Source organism: Dipodomys merriami, unplaced genomic scaffold (assembly GCF_024711535.1).
Source record: "Dipodomys merriami isolate MVZ:Mamm:240054 unplaced genomic scaffold, mDipMer1.0.p SCAF_135, whole genome shotgun sequence".
In the NCBI taxonomy this organism is placed as follows: domain Eukaryota; kingdom Metazoa; phylum Chordata; class Mammalia; order Rodentia; family Heteromyidae; genus Dipodomys; species Dipodomys merriami.
In genome coordinates, this window is record NW_027202660.1 from 275,603 (window position 1) to 296,620 (window position 21,018).

The 21,018-nt window shown below is 36.9% G+C and overlaps 1 pseudogene; it reads right to left on the reverse strand.

Annotated features, from left to right (window-relative positions):
- Positions 1-20,496: 20,496 nt before the first annotated feature.
- Positions 20,497-20,593, reverse strand: LOC138825151 (U6 spliceosomal RNA; annotated as a pseudogene).
- Between the last annotated feature and the right edge of the window lie 425 nt (positions 20,594-21,018).

The following is a 21,018-nucleotide window of genomic DNA, read 5'->3' on the forward strand; positions in this document are numbered from 1 at the left end:
TCTGGGTCTCTATTAAGAAAATTTCAGCCTTTGCCAAGGAGATCTAGGGTTTATCCTATTCCATCCTGTAAAGTTTTCAGAGTGTCTGCTTTGACTCCGAGGACTTTGATCCATTTGGAGTTGATTCTGCTGCAGGGTGATATATAAGGATCTAGCTTTACTTTTCTACAAGTAGTTAACCAATTTTGAGAGCACCATTTACTGAAGAGGCTGTCTTCCTTCCATTCTATTTTTTTTAGCTGCCTTATCAAGATTAGGTGGCTGTAGTTCTTGAGGTTCATTTCTGGGTTTTCAATTCTATTCCATTGGTCCTGAGATGTGTTCTTCTGTCAGTAACAAGCTGTTTTGATTACTATGGCTTTCTAGAAGAGTTTGAAATTTGTTATTGGTTTTCTTCCAGCATGTTCTTTCTGTTAAGGATCGTTTTTGCTATACGTGGTCTTTCATTGTTCCATATATATTTTTGGATTGCCTTTTCTATTTCCTTGAAGAATGAGGTTGCAATATTGATAGGTATCACATTCAATTTATAGATAGCATTGGGAGGTATTGCCATTTTTACGGTGTTGATCTTTCTAATCTAAGAACATGGGGGTTTTTGCTACTTTCTAGGTCTGTTTTGATTTCCTTTTTTAGGTATTTAAAGTTTTCATCATAAAGGTCCTTCACTCATTTGGTTACGTTAATTTCTAGGTATTTCATTTTTTGTGGGGCTATTAGGAATGGAGTTGCTTTCCTAATTTCAGCCACAATTTTCTCATTGTTGGCATACATAAAAGCCATTGATTTTTGAGGATTAATTTCATACCCTGCTACTTTGCCAAAGTTTTGAGTCAACTTGAGTAACTTGGAAGTGGATTCTTTAAATACAAGATCATGTCATCTGCAAAGAGGGGGACTTTTACTTCTTCTTTCCCTATTGGGGTCCTCTTTATGTTCTCATCTTGTCTTATTGGTGTAGATAGGCATTCTAATACTAGATTGAAGAGCAGAAAAAAGAGTGGGCATCCTTGTCTCATTCCAGAGTTTAGAGGAAATAGCTTTAGTTTTTCACCATTGAGTATAATGCTTTCTGTAGTTTTGTCATACACAGCCATTATTGTATGGAGGACTGTTCAATGGTTTCCTAATTTTTCCAGGACCTTCCCCATAAAGGGGTGTTGGATCTTGTCAAAAGCTTTTTCTGCATCTATTGAGATAACCATGTGGCTCTTAATCTTGCTCTTTTTGATATAATGAATTATGTTAATTGATTTGAGTATATTGAAGCAGCTTTGTATAGCTGAAATGAATTCTGTTTGCTCGTGGTGTATGATGTTTTGGATCAATTGTTGAAATCGATTAGCCAAAATTTTGTTGAGAGGCTTTGCATCAATGTTCATGAAAGAAATGGGTCTAAGTGCTCTTTCATTGATGAGGGTTTTGGTATGAGGGTAATGATGGCTTCATAGAAAGCGTTCGCTTTATTGGGGAGTTACATCCGTTAATATTGATAGATAGGACTGAGAGGTATTTGGATGTTCCTGCCATTTTATCCTCCTTCTTGGGAGCTACGCCTACTGCATTCTTCCTATGGTTCTTGGATTCTGTTTGGGTGTGTTTTCTTGGCCTTTATTGTGGTCTTCTTGGTTTTCTATGTGTAGGACATCTTTAAGTATCTTTTGTAGAGCTGATTTGATGGACATATATTGTTTGTTTTTCTTTGCTATGGAAGATTTTTATTTTACCTTCAGTTAGGAAGGAGAGTTTAGCTGGGTACACTATTCTTGGTTGATAGTTGTTTGTCTTTAGGGCATGGCATACCTCATTCCAGGCTCTTCTTGCTTTAATTGTCTCTGTTGATAAATCTGAGGTGATTCTAATTGGTTTTCCTTTATAGGTGACTGATCTTTTCTCCTTGGCAGCTTTAAGGATCTTTTCCTTGATCTGAATTGATCCCGTGTGGATTATAATGTGATGATGGGATGTCCTGTTCTTGTGTGGTCTATTTGTAGTTCTAAAAGCTTCTTGTATCTGAATATGCCTATCTTTTTGTGTGTTGGGAAGTTTTCTGCTGGGATCTTGTTAAACAAATTTTCTAGACGATTGACTTCTGTGTCTATGTGCTCCTGTACACCCATTTCCCTCAGATAAGACCTTCTGATGGTGTCTTCCAAGTGTTGAATAGATTTATCATATTTCTTGAATTTGTCTTGGATAGTTGTATGTTCTTTCTCATAATACCTAGGCTGTCTTCAATGCCGGAGATTCAATCTTCTGCATGGTCTAACCTACTGTCAAGACTTTCTACTACATTTTTTCATTTTTTTGCTTCTGATTGGTCGGTTTTTATGGTTTCAAAATCTTTGTTGGAGCTTTGTTTTAGATCTTGTATGAAATTCTTTACTTCCTTAATTTGTGTTCAGTGTTTATTCTCAAATCACTTGGTTGATTGGTTATGGTTTCCTTGGACTCCCATTGCTTCTGTTGGGCTCCATTCAGCATTCTCTTTGTGGTCGCCCTGAGTCCTTTCAGGTGCCTGTTTATGGATTCCATGAATGCCTCTATTGATCTTTGTCTATGCTCATCCTGCTCTTGCAATTCTTTTATTACTCTTTGATTAGATTTCTCACATTCATGCAACTTGTGTAGTTCTCTTTGTCTGATCTCAGCCTGCTCATGCAATTCCTTTATTTCTCTTTGAGTGTTCTCAACCTGCTCACACAATTCCAGTATCAACCTTTTAGTATCTTCCTCAAGCCCATGAGCTTCGTGTTTTGATCTTTGGTTTGCCTCCTCTCTCTCCCTCTCATGCTCACTCTGAGTCCTTTGCAGGGTTTCAATCATTTCATTCACCATGTTTACCAGTAATGTTTGTTGAGCTTTTTGGTAACTCTCCTCTGGATTATTCATTATCTGTTCTATCACCTGATTATCTTGAGTGGGAATTGAGATACCCGGACTTGCCATTTTTCCTTGTGTATTTCTTGCTTGTTCTGCCCATTTGGGATGAAAGTAATGCTAGTTTTGTGCTAGAACACAATTTTAAGGCAAGCATCAACCAAAGTCCTGTAATTGCATAGTCAAAAGTCTGCAGATACAATCTATTTCAAGAGATACAGTCTATTCAACATTAAACAACTATGTATTAATGGGGTAAGAATAGCAAAGAAAAATTTGACAAACCAGAAATTATTATGTTTAGGGAGAAAGGTGTGGAAAAATAGGGTTAGAGGGATGTGGAAAGGTAAAAGGAGAGTGATATTAACCAAGTCCTACACTAAAGAGGGAAATGGATTGGAAAGAATGAAAGGAGAGAGAGAAAAAAATTAAAAGAAGAGACAAGAAAAAAACGGAAAGACAAATATTTAAATTTAAAAAGTGAAACTCATAAAAGTAATGAAAATTTAAAGAAGTGACATTGAGAGATGAAAGGGGATAGGATGAGAGGAGGGGAGGGATAGAAAGGAGACCTGAAAAACTAAAAAATAATAATTTGTGGAGGGGAAGAGGAAAAACAAGTCGATTAAATCAGATACAGGTGGAACCGTTGCAACAATGAGAAGTACAAGTTGTCATGTCGAAAATGAACTTTACAACTTTGGTGGGGGGGGAGGATTAAATGCGGAGCAGTGGGAGGCTTGGATGGGAAGGGGAAACAAAGGAGGAGGCTACAATGCTTGATAAGAAATGTTCTCATTATCTTGCCCATGTAATTTTAACCTCTCTGTACGTTATTTTCACAATAAAAAATAAATTTAAAAATACTTCAAATATTGTATAGGTATAAATCGATAATACTGCTATTAAGGAATTTAATCCTAAGCAGTTTTGAATTGAGGAATACATTTATGAATTAAGTATGTACACAATGGGGGATAAGGTCTTATAATCAATCACAGGTATATATGAGGATAAGCAGAACAACAAATAATTCATGCAAAAAGAACAAAAGATGAAAAAGTAAAACGAATGAGAAAGAAAGAACTAAAAAGACCTAATGGTCAGTAGAGATTTTTTTAAAAAGCACACATACACACATATACACCTAAAATAAGAGTTATAAGAGGAAGAAAAAAAGATTAATAAAAACAATTTTTTATAATTAAAAAGTAAATATTTTAAAAAATATAAAAAAAGACTTCTTTGATTTTGTTTTTGGAGTGTTGATGGGAAAATCCTGTATCTCCCTTGTGTCAGTAACCAGTCTCTTGGTGGAGTCTCTGGTTTGCTTGTGGTGTTTCGTTTTCTGTGGCTTGATTGTTTTTTTTTAAGTCAGTTTGTTTGGGCAGGCAGAAATAATTCTGTTGGTTTACCCAGAAGTTTGTGATACTCCTCCCAGGCTAGTTCAGTGGGAGGGAGATCTGCTTTGAGTATCACAAAAGAGGAAGATGGCTGTTTCTGGAGTTGCTGTGAAAAGGCTGAGTTCTGGGAAAAGTTGAGGCCCTTCAGAAAACAGTAGCTTTTCCCTGAGGGGCTAGCTTCTGAGACATTCACAGAGCCCAGCCTGGAGCCATTCTCAGGGTTTATGTTTACTGAGTTTCAATTGATTGTCAGGGCTGCTGTAGAGAGGGGCAGCCTCTGGCTCTTTTTACCCAGTGAATAAAGCAACTCCTTCGGGCGTGTAGCTTTCTCTGCCTGGTTGTGGACTTCAGAATGGCAGGTCAGGTTAGGTACTTGTGACTCGCTAAATGACTCTTCTGTTTTTATCAAAGGACTGAGTTGGAGCTAGCTACTTAGTCAGGCCTTTGTCTGTATCAAAGATGGAGATCTCTGCTGTTGGGGGGAGGAGTGGCCTTCCCTCCTCTGCTTCCTTTGAGAAGCAGTGAGAATGTCAGTTTTGTACTCATGCGGGAGTGTTGGTTCCTGGGTAGCCTATGTTCTGCTATCTGCAGGATGAAGATATCTGCTATTTGTCAGTTCTTGTTGGTGTTGAGTAAAATCTGCTCACCTGCTGCATCTGGCACATTTGTCCCAAACTCTCTGGGTTGTAGGTATGGTGGCTATGGATGCCAACACAGCCGCCACAGCTGCCGCAGCCATGGCTGCCGGAAAATGCTCACATCTGTCTCCTTACCTGGATTTTCCCTCTCTGGCCAAACTCTCTGTACTGTGATGCACACTTGGTGTGCCTAGGACTGTTCACTGGAACATTAGAACTGCTTTCTCTGCGAGAGCTTGTTTAGCCACCAGGTTCTCCTCTGCCAACTTCTTGAAATTCCTGAAGGTGTTTAAATGTTACTGGAATTGTTTTGGAATAAATATTTTTTACCTTGAATATCTTGAGAAAGAAGATTTGGTTTCTCAGCACTATAGGTAAGAACTTGAGTGAAAGAAACAAAAGGAAAAATGAGGAACAACTCAACACATACACTCAAAAGAAACAAAACAACCCAAGCAAAACCAAATTAACTCAGTACTCAAGAACCTGCAGGAAATTCAAAGGTTTTTAAAAATAGCTATAATAGGGGCTGGGAAGATGGTTCAGTGGTAGAGTGCTTGCCTTGCATGCATGAGGTCCTGGGTTTGATTCCTCAGCACCACATAAGCAAAAAGAAAAAAGCCAGAAGTGGCGCTATGGCTCAAGTGGTAGAGTGGTAGCCTTGAGCTGAAGAGCTGAGGGACAGCGCCCAGGCCCAGAGTTCAGGCCCCAAGACCGGACTCAAAAAAAAAAAATAGCTATGATAAGCTTATGAAAATCCTGACTACATGGGAGCCTACTGTGGTGAGTATAGTGGTTAAAGCTCAGACTGGACCGAAAGATCTGTACACAATGCCAGGAACCAGTTATTCTAAATTCCAGGAAGAATAACACCAAGTAGACTGAGCCCACGATCATACACAAGTAGGAAGCAAGATTCAATCTGAAAGTTAATCAGGATAATTTAGGGCTGGGGGCATGCCAAAGTCGTAAGAACATCCATTTAGAAGACACAAGACACTCAATTGAAATTCTAATATTATGGGTATTAAAGAAAAAAATATGACTTTAAATAATTGGAATAATTGCAAGATTTGAATATTGAGTGGAGAAAAATCCATGAGAGAGATAGAGTTTACCAATGTTGCAATGCTTTCTACTTATGTGATAATATTATGTGGTACTCCAGATAAGACAGAGTTACCTTGCAATGAGCATGGATGTGCATTTGGGTGAAAGAAATACTCTACTTACACAGGTGTAAATTAAATGCTTTTTTGGGGTAGATTTTAGTACTTGAACTAAGAGCCTGGGTGATATCTCTGAGTCTTTTATCTCAAGGCTATCACTCTACTACTTTGAGCCACAGTTCCAATTCTGATTTTCTGTTGGTTGTTTGGAGATAAGAGGCTCATGGACTTTCCTGCCCAGGATGGCTTCAAACCAAGATCGTCAGATCTCAGCCTCCTGAGTAACCAGGATTCCAGGCCTGAGCCATCCATGTTTTTAATAATTTAGTAAATTGTACAGTTACAGAAGTTAAAATTTATCATTATAACTTTTATAATATATGTGTGTATATTTATATCAATGCATACATATAGAAATATTTTAATGTATTTTTGTATCTACAGTAGACTTATGAAATCATCCTTCATTACAAAATAACATGGAAACAAGTTTAATGAGGAGCAAAGCATAGGGAATAGTCACGTTTCTTGTTGAATGAAATATGAATTGTGAGAATCAGTTTGAGAAAACCATTTAACAAAATGGATAATGGCTATTAATTCCAATCCCTTTATTTGCCCATATTTTGCATCCTCACACATGAGTGTCAAAGTCAAACCACACATTTTTGCCTTTGTAGTTAAATCATGCTATAATTTAGGGGATAGGAAACGTAATCAAATAAAGATTAAAATAATAGTAAGTGATGCTATGACAGCTGAAAATTATTTTAAATATGATAGTAGCTAATTAAATTCCATATCTCTTATTTTTACTCTATTGTCATAACCACATTAGGAAAGTACATAGAAGATTCTCACTAAATTATGTGTAAAATTATGAAAAATGTATTAAAAGCATATGGGCACATCGGGGCTAGGAAAGTGGCTCAGTGGTAGAGCTCTTACCTTGCATGCAAGAGGCCCTGTGTTTGATTCCTCAGCACCACATAAGCAAAAAGAAGAAAGCTGGAAGTGGCGCTGTGGCTTCAATGGTAGATTGCTAACCTTGAGCAGAAAAGTTGAGGGCCAGCGCCCAGGCCCAGAGTTCAGGCCCCTTGACTGGACAGAAAACAACAACAACAACAACAAAGAATATGGGCACAATGTGGTTTTAGCTGATTCAGACCTGTAGGGGGTAGTATGTTTTTGAGAACTTGAAAATCCTTGTGGTGGAGATGAAGGAAGGGATGTGCTTATTCTGGAAAATTGGTTAGAGGGTTGCTCCCATTAAAACAGTGTTGAATTCTTCCCAAAGTTTACAGTAAAATCAATCTCACAATCATGTTCTCTACTGCACTATTCACCATAGAGAACTTATGGAATCAGCCCAGACGCCCTTTAGCGGAGGGATGGTTGGAGAAAGTGTTGCACATATACATAATTGGATTGCACCCATCCATTATAAAGACCGTTACAGCATTTGCAAACAAATGGATAGATCTAAAATTATGTTAAGTAAACGACGTCAGAGCCAGACACACAAAGGACGCTTATTTGGAAGCCAGAATTTTATGCAAGTTAAACAACAGTATTAAACAAAGCATGCTATTTGCAGAGGAGTATTTAAAAGGTGTAATTTCTTATAAAATTGAACTTTTAATCCAACAAAATGAATACCAGGAAACTATCACTTGGAAAATATGAGGGGAAGTCAAAGGGAAGGATTAAAGAGACTTACGGAGGTAGAGAGTGAAGCCATAATATTCAATGCAGATAGTATGAAACTAGGAAAAAATGAAAGTGGGATGAGGTTTGGAAGGATGTGAGAAATTTATGTAAAGATCCATCATACTTAAAAACTAATTCATTGAATGGAAATCCCTTCGTACAACTATTTACTAAAAATAAAATGAAAAACAATGGAGACATCTGATCTTAACCCATGAGTCAATATGATAATTTCCTTCTCAGAAATTTTCTTTGCAGGTATTGTTCTCATAATAACAGAAAAGTGAACAACACAATGAATATCAATACATCACTTTGCCTATCCTAAATAGACACAATATAAAAATCACAGTACAAATATTTGAATATATCACATGATAAAATAACAAGTAGAAAATATCAAACTATGATTGTTTTTCCAAGTACTTTACCTTTGGTATCTAATTTAATCCTCACAATAATCCCATAAAGTAGAAATACTTCTATTTTTAATTCTAAGATGATGATATGTAAGTCTTCAGAGTTGGAATTACTAGTACAACATTGTACACACGGTAAGTGTTAGGCTGCGGTCCATTCCCACCATATCAAATAACCTCATTCTATTTTATAACGAAATACCAGCACTCAGTCAACTAATTCTAGGAAAATTTCCCAAAATTATTGTGCACACTCTAATAATATTTCACTTTATCCTTGTTAGAAAATAGGTAACTAAGCCGGACACTGGTGGATCACGCCTGTAATATTAGCTACTCAGGAGGCTGAGATCTGCGGATTGTGGTACAGAGCCAGCTCGGGCATGACAGGCGGTGAGACTCTTATCTCTAATAAACCACTAGTAAACTGGAAGTGGCACTGTGGTCCAATTGGTAGAGACCAGGGACAACACCCAAGCCCAGAGGTCAAGCCCCATGACCAACAACAACAAAAAAAGAAAATAAGTAACTGTAATATGAAAACTCCAAGTTCATAATCAATTTATACCTCCGTGGTGAAAGGAACTGATAAACTATAACATTCTTGATTTCTGGCTCAAAATACTAGAAATCATATTTTATCCCTTCACTCAACACTGCACTGCCTGGGGACCACATCTCTGGTTAAAACAGTCTTATTGAAAGAATGACCTGCCCAATTCCTGATGGAAACAGACTGCAGGTCTTTTGGAGCAATTGTTTCCAAATTGTAGCTCACCTAAATTGTTTACCATTAGAAGTATTTTGATTGCTTTTTTAAAAATATTATTTTATTTTATTTGAGAACATACTGTACAGAGGGGCTAAAATTACATGGGCAGGATAATGCATACATTTCTTACCAAGCATTGCAGCGTCCTCCTTTGTTTACCCATCACCTCCCTTCCCAGACTACCCCCTCCCCCCACCCAATTATACCCCCCTCCCCCCCACACACTGATATTGTAAAGCTGGTTTTGACATGACATTTTGTACTTCTCATTGTTGAAACAGGTCCACCTGAATCCTTAAACGACTTGTTTGTCCCCATCTCCTCCACATGTTATACTGACATCAAATATAGTGAAAGCGGGGGGTTAGACTGTGGGGGAGGGACATACAAAGCAACAAAGAAATAATCTTATAAATGCATTAGAAACACATGCATGAAAGAAACGAAAACGTTACAATACATATTTAAGGGTTCATTTTCCTAACATCACATTATCTGACCTTTTCTGCTTGACTCATACGTATATTAGATATTGCAAATAAGGGAAACCATGGGACCTATGCTTCTTTAGGCCTGGCTTACTTCACTTAATATAATTTTTTCCCAACCTTTAAATTTCCTAACAAATGGGGAAATGTCATTCTTTCTGATGGAGGCATAGAATTCCATTGTGTATATATACCACATTTTCTTGATCCATTCATCTACTGAGGGGCATCTGGGTTGGTTCCATGTCTTAGCTATGGTAAATAATGCTGCAATAAACATAGTTGTGCTGGTAGCTTTAGTGTGGTCTTGTTTGTAAACATTTGGGTAAATGCCCAAAAGTGGGATTGCTGGATCATAGGGGAGATCTATGTGAAGTCTTTTGAGGAACCTCGATACTGCTTTCCAAAGTGGTTGAACAAGTTTACATTCCCACCAACAATAAAGTAAGGTTCCTTTCTGTCCACATCCCCTCCAGCATCTGTTGTTGTTAGAGTTCTTGATTTTTGCTGTTCTAACTGGAGTGAGGTGGTATCTCAATGTTGTTTTGATTTGCATTTCTTTTATGGCTAGGGATGTTGAACATTTCTTCATGTGTCTATTGGCCATCCTTCTTTCTTCGTCAGAGAAGCTTCTCTTTAAGTCTTTCGCCTACTTATTTATTGGGCAGTTGGTTCTTTGAGGATTTGTTGTTGGGTGGTTTAATTTTTTGAGTTCCAAGTATATTTTAGATATGAGACCCTTGTCCGTTGTATGGCTAGTAAAGATCTTCTCACAATCGGTGGGCTTTCTATTGATCTTGCTAGCTATGTCATTTGCCCTGCAGAAACTCTGCAACCGTATGCAATCCCATTTGTCCAACCTTTCTTTGATTTGTTGTGCTTCCGGGTCTCTATTCAGAAATTTTCGGCCTGAGCCAAGGAGACCTAAGGTTTCTCCTATTCCATCCTATAATGTTTTCAGAGTGTCTGCTTTGAGTTCAATGTCTTTGATCCATTTGGAGTTGATTCTGGTGCAGGGTGATATATAAGGATCTAGCTTTAGTTTTCTACATGTAGTTAACCAATTTTGCCAGCACCATTTACTGAAGAGGCTGTCTTTCTTCCATTCTATTGTTTTAGCTTCCTTATCAAAGATTAGATGGCTATAGGTCTGTAGGTTCATTTCTGGGTTTTCAATTCTATTCCATTGGTCCTGAGGTCTGTTCTTATGCCAATACCAAGCTGTATTGATTACTTTGGCTTTATAGTAGAGTTTGAAATTTGGTATTGATATTCCTCTAGCAGTGTTCTTTCCGTTGAGGAGCGTTTTTGCTATTCGTGGTCTTTTATTGTTCCATATGAATTTTTGGATTGCATCTTCTATTTCCTGGAAGAATGAGGGTGGAATTTTGATAGGTATCGCGTTGAATTTGTAGATAGCCTTGGGAAGTATTTCCATTTTCACGATTTTAATCTTGCCAATCCAGGAGCATGGGAAGTTTTGCCATTTTTTAAGTTCTGTGTTGATTTCCTTTTTCAAGATTTTAAAGTTTTCATCATAGAGTTCCTTCACTTCTTTGGTTAAGTTAATTCCTAGGTTTATTTTTTGTGGGGCTATTACAAATGGAGTTGCTTTCATAATTTCAGCCACACTTTTCTCATTGTTGGCATATAGAAAAGACATTGATTTTGGGGGGTTAATTTTATAACCTACTACTTTGCCAAAGTTTTGAATCAGCTTGAGTAATTTGGGAGTGGAGTCTATGGGATTCTTTAAATACAAGATCATGTCATCTGCAAAGAGGGAGAGTTTTATTTCTTCTTTCCCTATTTGGATCCCCTTTATGTCTGCATCTTGTCTTATTGCTGTAGCTAGGCATTCTAATACTAGATTGAAGAGAAGTGGAGAGAGAGGGCATCCTTGTCTTGTTCCTGTGTTAAGAGGAAATGGCTTTAGTTTTTCACCAATGAGTATAATGCTGGCTGTAGGTTTGTCATATACAGCCTTTATTGTATTGAGGAATGTTTCATGGATTCCTAATTTTTCCAGAACCTTCATCATAAAGGGGTGTTGGATCTGGTCATATGCTTTTTCTGCATCTATTGAGGTAACCATGTGATTCTTATTCTTGCTCCTGTTGATGTGATGAATAATATTAATTGATTTTCGTATATTGAACCCGCTTTGCGTCCCTGAAATGAATCGTGTTTGATCATGGTGTATGATTTTTTGGATGAATTGTTGAAGTCAATTGGCCAAAATTTTGTTGAGAAGTTTTGCATCAATGTTCATCAAAGAAATGGGTCTATATTTCTCTTTCTTTGATGAGTCTTTGCCTGGTTTTGGGATGAGGGTTATGATGGCTTCATAGAATGTGTTCGGTAGTGAGCTTTCTCTTTCAATTTCATTGAAGAGTTGGAGGAGTATTGGTGTGAGCTCTGCTTTGAAGGCCTTGTAAAATTCCGCTGTAAAACCAGCTGGTCCTGGACTTTTCTTAGCTGGGAGGTCTCTTATTGCTGTTTCTATTTCAATGCTTGATATGGGCCTGTTAAGCTGGTTTAACTCATCTTGGTTTAGTTTTGGCATGTCAATATTTGCTAGGAAAAGGTCCATTTCTGTCAAGTTCTCAAACTTATTAGCTTAAAGTTTTGAGAAGTATTCCCTTATAATGTTCTGAATCTTGGTTGTTTCCCTGGTGATGTTTCTATTCTCATCTCTGAGTTAATTAATTTGGGTGTGTTCTCTCCTTTTTCTGATAAGTTTTGCTAAGGGTCTGTCAATTTTGTTAAGTTTTTCGAAGAAACAACTCTTTGTTTTGTTGATTCTTTCTATAGTTTTTTTGGATTCTAATTCATTTAATTCTGATTTAATTTTGATTATTTCTTTCTGTCTAGTGGATTGGGGTTTACCTTGCTGCTCTTTTTCAAGGAAGTTTAGATGTGTCATTAAATTGTCAGTTTCCGATCTCTCCAATTTGTTGATGTAGGAGCTCAGAGCTATAAACTTGCCTCTGAGTACTGCCTTTGCTGTGTCCCAGAGGAGCTGGTAATTTGTGTGTTCATTTTTGTTGAATAGCATGAACACTTGAATTTCCTTTCTAATCTCTTCCATGACCCACTCATGATTCAGCAGTGTGTTGTTCAGCCTCCATGTGATTCCGGACTTTCTTTGGTGGCTTTTGGTGTTGAGTTCTAATTTTATTCCCTTGTGTTCAGAGAGAATGCAAGGTCTAACTTCAATGTTTCTGAATTTAGACAAGTATGCTTTGTGGCCTAAAATGTGGTCTATTTTAGAAAACGTTCCATGTGCTGCTGAGAAGAATATGTATTCTGATGCTGCTGGGTGAAATGTTCGGTAAATGTCTGTTAAGTCTAGTTGATCGATGCAGCTGTTTAGATCTGCGGTTTCTCTGTTTACTTTTTGCCGAGTTGATCTATCCAGTGGGGAGAGTGGTGTGTTAAAATCCGCAACAATCAATGTCTTTGGATCTATATGAGATTTGCGGGAAAGTAGTGTTTCTTTGATAAATTTGGGTGCTCCGTTGTTTGGCGAATAGATATTTAGAATTGTAATATCCTCCTGAAGGAGAGATCCTTTAATTAGTATGTAGCGACCTTCTTTATCTCTTCTCACGAATTTTAATTTGAAGTCTATTTTATCTGATATTAGGATTGCAACTCCCGCCTGTTTATGAGAGCCGTTTGCTTGGTAGATTTTGTTCCAGCCTTTAACATTGAAAATGTGTTTGTTTTTACGGGCAAGATGTGACTCCTGCCGGCAGCAGATAGAAGGGTCTTGTTTTTTTTTTTATCAAACTAGACAGTCTATGTCGCTTAATTGGAGAGTTCAGTCCGTTAATGTTAAGAGATAGGACTGGGAGGTATATGGGAGTTCCTGCCATGTTATCCACCTTCTTGTGGGCTGCGAAAACTGGGTTCTTCCTAAGGTTCTTGGATTCTCAGTTTGGGTGCAGTTTCTTGGCCTTTGTTGCGGTCTTGTTGGTTTTCTATGTGTAGGACATCTTTAAGAATCTTTTGTAGGGGTGGTTTGGTGGAGATATATTGTTTCAATTTTTCTTTGCTATGGAAGGTTTTTATTTGGCCTTCAGTTATGAAGGAGAGTTTAGCTGGGTACAGTATTCTTGGTTGATAGTTGTTTGTTTTTAGGGCATGGCATACATCATTCCAGTCTCTTCTTGCTTGGATTGTATCTGCTGAGAAATCTGAGGTAATTCTAATTGGTTTCCCTTTATAGGTGATTAACCTTTTCTCCTTGATAGTTTAAGGATCTTTTCCTTGGTCTGGGTTGATTCTGTGTGGATTATAATGTGACAGTGGGATGTCCTATTCTGGTCTGGTCTATTTGGGGTTCTAAAAGCTTTTTGTATCTGAATAGGCCTATCTTTTTGTATGTTTGGGAAGTTCTCTGCTAGGATCCTGTTAAACAAATTTCCTAGACCATTAACTTCTGTTTCTAGGTGCTCCTCTATACCCATTATCCTTAGATTGGGCCTTCTGATGGTGTCTTCCAGGTGTTGGATAGACCGATCATATTTCTTGGACTTGTCTTGGATGGTTGTATGTTCTTTCTCTATAATATCTAGGCTGTCTTCAATCCTTGAGATTCGATCTTCTGCATGGTCTAACCTCCTGTCAAGACTCTCTACTTTGTTTTTTATCTCTTTTCCTTCTAATTGGTCAGCTTTGATGGCTTCAAGTTCTTTGTTGAAGCTCTGTTTTAGGTCTTGTATGAATTTCTTTACTTCCTTAATTTGGTGAAAGGGGAATGAAGAGAGACCCGAAAAAAAAATAGAAACGTAAAAATTAATGTTATTATAGAGGTTAAAATACCATCTATTTAGAGAGGAATGTGAATATGTTCAGAGAAGGGGAGGGACATAGAGGAGATGTGAAAAACTTTAAGGATGGGTAAGGGAGAAGAAAAGATCAGAAGTAGAGCTAGACAAAAAACAAAAAGACAATTAAGAAAGAAAGAAAAAGAGAAAGAAGACAAGAAAAGAAAGGAAAACGCTCATTCACATATTCCTAAAATAAAAATTATAAGATGAGAAAAAAAAAAGTTACTGGAAAACAATTATTTTTTCAGAAGAGGCAAAAATTAAAGATTAATAAAAGTTTTAGAAGGGAAAAAATTTATATATATATATATATATATATATATATATATATATATATATATATATATATATATATAAGTTAACAAAAAACAAAAAACAAGCAAAAAAAAGAAAAGAAGAAGAAGAAAAAAAAAAAGAAAAAAAGTCTTTTGATTTTTTTTGGGGGGGGAGGAGTGGGAAGAATCCTGTTTCTCCCTTTTGTCTGTAACCAGTCTCTTGTTGGAGTCTCTGGTCAGCTTGAGGTCCTGTGGCTTGATTGATTTCTTAATTCGGTTGGTTGGAAGAGGCAGAAAAATGCTCTGCTTTACCCAAGATTTTGAGATCCCCCTCCCAGGTTAGTTTTCTGGGAGGGTGATCTGCTTTGAGAATCACAAAAGAGGGGGATGCGGTGATGAGGCTAGGTTCTGGGTAGAGTTGAGGCCTTTCAACAAACAGTAGCTTTTCCCTGGGGCTATTTTGTGATAAAGCTCACAGCGCCCAGCCTGGAGCCATTATCAGGGTTTCTGTTTTTCAATTGATTGTGGTGGCTTCTAGACGGAGGGGCAGCCTCTGGCTCTGGTTACCCAGTGAGGCAAGGCACTCCAATGCCTGGCGCCTGAGCTGGGTGACTTTTCCCTGGATGGAGCTGAGTCTGGCAGGTCACTTCGCAGTTAAGTTCTTGTGACCTGCTAAAGGACTCCTTTTATTCTAAGCCCTGAGCTGGAGCTAGCAGCTCCTCCGAGCTTTGTCGGTATCCAAGATGGAGATCACCGGTGCTGGGGGGGGAGGGGTGGCCTTCCCTCCTCTGCTCCCTGAGAAGGAGTGAGGACGTCGGGCTTGTACTCACGCCGAGTCTTGGATCCTGGGTCATCTCTGGTCTGCAAACAGCAGGATGAAGATGTCCGCTCCTTGTCGGTTCTTGTTGGTGTTGAGTAGAATCCGCTCGTCCGCTTCGTCTGGCTCCTTCGTCCCGGACTCTCTGTGTCTCAGGTATGACCCCACGGCGGTGGTCGCCGCCACGACCCTGCAGCCGCAGTGGCAGCTGATGTGTTTCCTTGGCTTCCCCTCTCTTGTCTAACTCTCTGTCCTGTGATGGCACACTTGGTGTGATTCTCTGGCTTAGGACTGTTCACTGGAACTCTAAAACTGCTTTCTATGCGAGAGTTTGTTCAGATTCCAGCTTCTCCTCCGCCATCTTCCTGGAACTCTCTTGATTGCTTTTTATACCTAACATTTTGAGAGAAATGTACTACTTTATAATGTTATTAAAGACAGACTGATATAAAAATCACTTTTCACCCCAGATAAATATTTTGCCTTTCATATACACAAAAATGCAGTCTGACATATTAATGTTAGGAATGAGAGGTTAAAAATCATAGGCACCAAGACCTAAGTATGAATTAAAGAATCTCCAACTTGTGAATACAATTGGTTTTAAAAGACATCAATACAACTGCATTTTTAAATTCCCTATGATAATGATAATGATTCCCTATGATAATGATAATGAAAATGATAAACTATTAACACTTAAAAATAATTCATTTTCTTGGGAGTAGGACACAAAACACAAGGTTAATTCTAATCATTTAAAAAGACCTTTATTTATACTAAACATTCACTCATAACTATAAAGATTCTAAAACTAACTGAAGTACAGAGACACAAAGGAACTAATTTAACTGCATCATGTACATTCAATGGACTGTTAATAGAAAACAAAGTTATACTAATAATTAGCTTACCCAATTCACTTACATTCTTTTATTCTATTCCATTTATTTTCATAAAAACTGGGTTTTCATAAAATGATGCATAAAAAAGCCTATATGCCCACTTACATTTTCAGATCTTAACAATATTTATTTCAGAAAATTTAGCTCTATAGTTAATGAATGAAATAATACTAAAATATTCAAAGAACTTTCAGAAATTGCAAGACTTCCTCTGGGATGTTATGTATATTGGAAACGATATTCAAAAAGCCTTATTTGTTAAAGTTTTCATAGTTACTCCCACAAAAGAGCCATTGGTAAAGATCCCTGTGCATGTACAAAACACCTTCAAATGCATACACAATCTGGACATGACACATCCTTTTTGTTTGTTCGTTTTTGGAAGGAATATCTAACAAGAATATCGACAATACTTATTTTGTCTATAAGATGGGATATTCAAACGTAATATGGGTTTGATTAACTCTTAGTGCGAATAGATATGGTCTTGCAAAGAAAGTGATTCTCTACAGAAATCCGGAAAGAGTTTATCCAACTTGTGTTTCACAGGAATAACCAGAGAGTAATACCTGCTTGGTCAAGTCCGTCCAAATCACTCCATGAGTGTATCTTAAAAGTATAACCAATTTAAGAGGTCAAATATGAATTTTGTACTGACAATCATCTTACAGCAATAACTTACTACCTAATTATGTCCGTAGCTTCTTACCTCACATACAATAAGAGCTGAAAGCGGTCTCTTTCTCTAACTTAATGCTGTAAATGCTTTGATTATGATGACTTTTTTAGTAGACAAATAATATGTACAGAAGGGTGGTTCCACTGAAATGACATGACAGAACACTGATAAATAAAACATTGCAACACAGCTCTTTTCAGCCTCACCATGTCCACATTGGCAAGCAACATTGCAACAGCACACACACACATATACATGTATACACATGTTCGCACATGTACATACACATATACATGCATGCTAAATTCCGGGTTTATTGTACAAAAAAGTTCAAATAAAATATTAGTGATTTGTACAAATGATAATATGCCTTATTACAAAATAATACATGAACCATCACACCCATGTTACATTTTACCTGCCTCTCCAAATGTGACCACTTAATTTATTTTTAATTAATTGATTACCTTATTAATTCGTTTGGTGCTAATACTAGGGCTTGAACTCAGGGTCTGGCTTTGTCCCAGAATTTATTTTTTGTTTCAGTTTTCTCAAGGCTAGCATTTTACTGCTTGTACCACAGCTCCATTTCTAGCTTTTTCTGGTTACCTTCAAATCAGAATCTAATGGACTTTTTTTTTCTTGGTCTGCTTTCAAACCACAATCCTCAGATTTCATCTTTCTGATTAACTACTAATAAAGACATAAGCCATCAGTGTGGCTTCTACTTTTTCCTCTATAATTATCTAATGCACATACTTAAATAGTAATTTAAAACTGAGAGAATAGAAGCAAGATGTACAGTGATGATACTCTCCTGTCAGAAATTCAAGTTAGTAATGTAAATTATTCTTAAGACCATACACAAAACATACCATATTATAGTGTAAGAGAACTCACTATTGAACATATGAGCCTTAAGAGCTTTCTAATAGATCCATTATTTATTGTTACCCAACATTAGAAAAATGTATGAGGCATTGGTAAAATAGAAGTCCTTTGCATGACTACATACATCCCTTGTTTTTTTTTAAAGACACGTGCTTTCATCTAAAAAGTAGGCCTGTCTATTGTCTTCATGTGATTTCAATAATTGAAAGTGCTTAGTGAGAAGGTCAAAATGTATTAGTAGTCCTTAACTATCAATTCTCATTTTTCTTCTTGGAGAATATAATGATCAAATCAATAATTCAGAATCAGAAATCAATAGTTCAGAATCATGCTTCCAGTGCAAGTGGATCACCAGTAAGAAATCCTAAATACCAATTTTCACAAAGTTTTGTCACAGATACAATCTCCCTGCCTTCTCTAGCTACTTTACTACCTTCCTATTTCTTCATTATACAGGAAAAGTGTGATTCACCTGATTTCAGTCAGATCTGTTGCTAGAATTATCAAGGAATTAGTTTATTGTCTGTAATTTGGTCAAAGTTATGTCTCTTTATGTAGGCTACTAAAAATGTATTTACTAATTTCAAGTAAATACATGAATTCTATTCCCATTTTTTTTTTAAAAATTAAAATTTTGTTTGCTCTATAAATTGATCAGAGGCATGGATTTTGTCGCTAGCTAGGTCATTGCACATCATCTGTCTCTCTCTCTCCCTTTCTTGGTTCTCATAGATAATATGATTGCTCCATAATTATCCTGATTTATTTTGCTTTCATATTTTTGGTTGCATCATTTCAGTTTTTGCTCTGCCATTTCCCAAATCATTTATATAGAAGGCGTTATTTCCTAATTTCTCATTCCTAGAATAAGCTGCACATGAAGACATCACTGGTCCTCATTTTCAGTGTGTACATTTGAATACGGAGGAACATCTTTCCTCTGCTCTCCATCAATTCCCTACTCTCCAGTTAGAATAATTTCGAATAGTAAAATTGGAAAAAGAGAAAATAAATCATGGTGAATAAACAGTTGCAGAAAAATCACTGGATATTTCTGACTAGTTCAACCAATGTGAAGTATTAGGAAAATACATGGACACCTCATTCCCACTGGCACTCAAAGTTTCTCGTTAGGCAATTCTTAGGAATATGAAGAACAAGATGAAAAAATAACGAATGATATCAATTGCAAGAAAAAAATGGAGAAGGATCCAAGCAAATTTCTTCAATGGGCTGCCAAAAATATTCTGCTTACTACAGTGCAGAGACTTCTTTCCCAAAAGGCCACTCATGTGAATAGTAGGGATGACGATGAGTATAACCCTCTTCATCGAGAAGCGTACAGTGGACAATTAGACATTGTCAGTGAGTTGGTGTCTCAAGCGGCACATGCAGTAACTGTAGATGACTGGACACCCCTGCACAGTGCATATACGTGGAATAATACCAGAGTGACTTCTTTATTACTTCATCATGATCCAAATACCAATGCCCAACTAAAGGCCTCTTGTCCCCCTTACATCTTGCTGCTGAGAATTGAGCTTGCAAAGATACGCTGGATCTCCTTCTGTTGAACTATTATATAAAACCAGGCCTGGAGAACAACATAGAAAAACTTGCACTTGATATTGCCAAAAGGATAAGTATGTATCACTACTTCTATGAAGTTGTGGAAGGCTGTACAAATTGTTCACCTATGTCCTAATGGTCGGGTTAAGTTTCTTAAATTTCAAAACTGCAAGTCGATCTTTTGTGTCCCTACAAAATATTTTCACAATCCAAATAAGAGCAATATATTTTATTTTGGTCTGTCATGGGGCTTGAACTCTGGGCTTGGGAGCTACCTCTGTGCTCTTCAGCTCAAGATGAGAGCTCTACTACATGAGCCTCAGCTCCACTTCCAGTTTTCTAGTGGTTTATTGGAGATAAGAGTACCACAGACTTTCCTTCCCAGGCTGCCTTGGAACCATGATCTCAGATCTCAGCCTCTTGTGGCATAAGCCACATGTGCCCGGCAACACCAATATTTTACAGTAAAAATTCATGGATTATGCAGAATTCTTCCAAGTGAATTGCCTGCATTGGATGTCAAAATGTATTCAATAGTTTTTGTATACATGTATAATGATTTCTTCAGAGTTTGTGATTTTTTTTAATCAGAAACAATTTTAACTTACCTGTTGAAATGAGTAGTACAGAAACTAAAATATTTCTGGTGCTTGTCTGAAAAAGTATATTTGACAATATCCTATATTCTATGTTTGCATAATGTTCATAATATATTTTATTTTCTCCTAGATATACTTTGAATTCTACATTATTTTATAATATTTAGGTTCATTAATGTGTCCTTTCTGATTACATTCCATATAGAAACAGTTTCATTCCTTTTTTTCTAGGTCTTAATATTATTTTTCTTTGGGATAAAATGACAATGTTGTATAATTTGAAAAGTTTTGTAAAGTTTATGCTATGTAAACGCCTTCCTGAGGTGAATATTTAATACACTGATGTCAAACTAAATTTAATTATATGAATTACGTGTATTGTTACAGTTGTAATTTTGTAATCAACTTTTTAATAACTTTTTCATTTCTTGCATCTGAAGAATGAAACATATGGAATACTTCTCAAATTTTCATATTATCCTTGTGCAAGTGCCATGTTAATCTCTGCATTGTAATTTGAGTATTCGTGTTGCTGAAGCATGTAGTATCCTCTAAATTTAAGTAGTTAATGATGCCATCTTTATACAAGCCTATATCTATGGGTGCCTACTTGTAACAAGGAAACCGTATTGTTCCGAACAATGCTATCGATCTTATTTCCATAAAATTCTGTTAATAGTAGAAAAAATTGTATTGATCGATCAATTGCTCACATTTGCAAATTTTTTTGTCAATGACTATCTTAAGTCTTTTTATTTGGAATTTGATCGTACTCTCAATTATTTATAGATAGGTCCAAAGGTGATGCTTTTTCAAGTAATTATTTATCCAACTGTGTTAGCTATGTGGACCTAATGGATTCAAAGTAAGCATTGCTTAAGAGCTACTTCTAAACTTCTTCAGCTGATATTTTCCCAAATGAGGTGTTACTGGCACAAATGTCTACCTGAGCCTTTACCCTTCTTC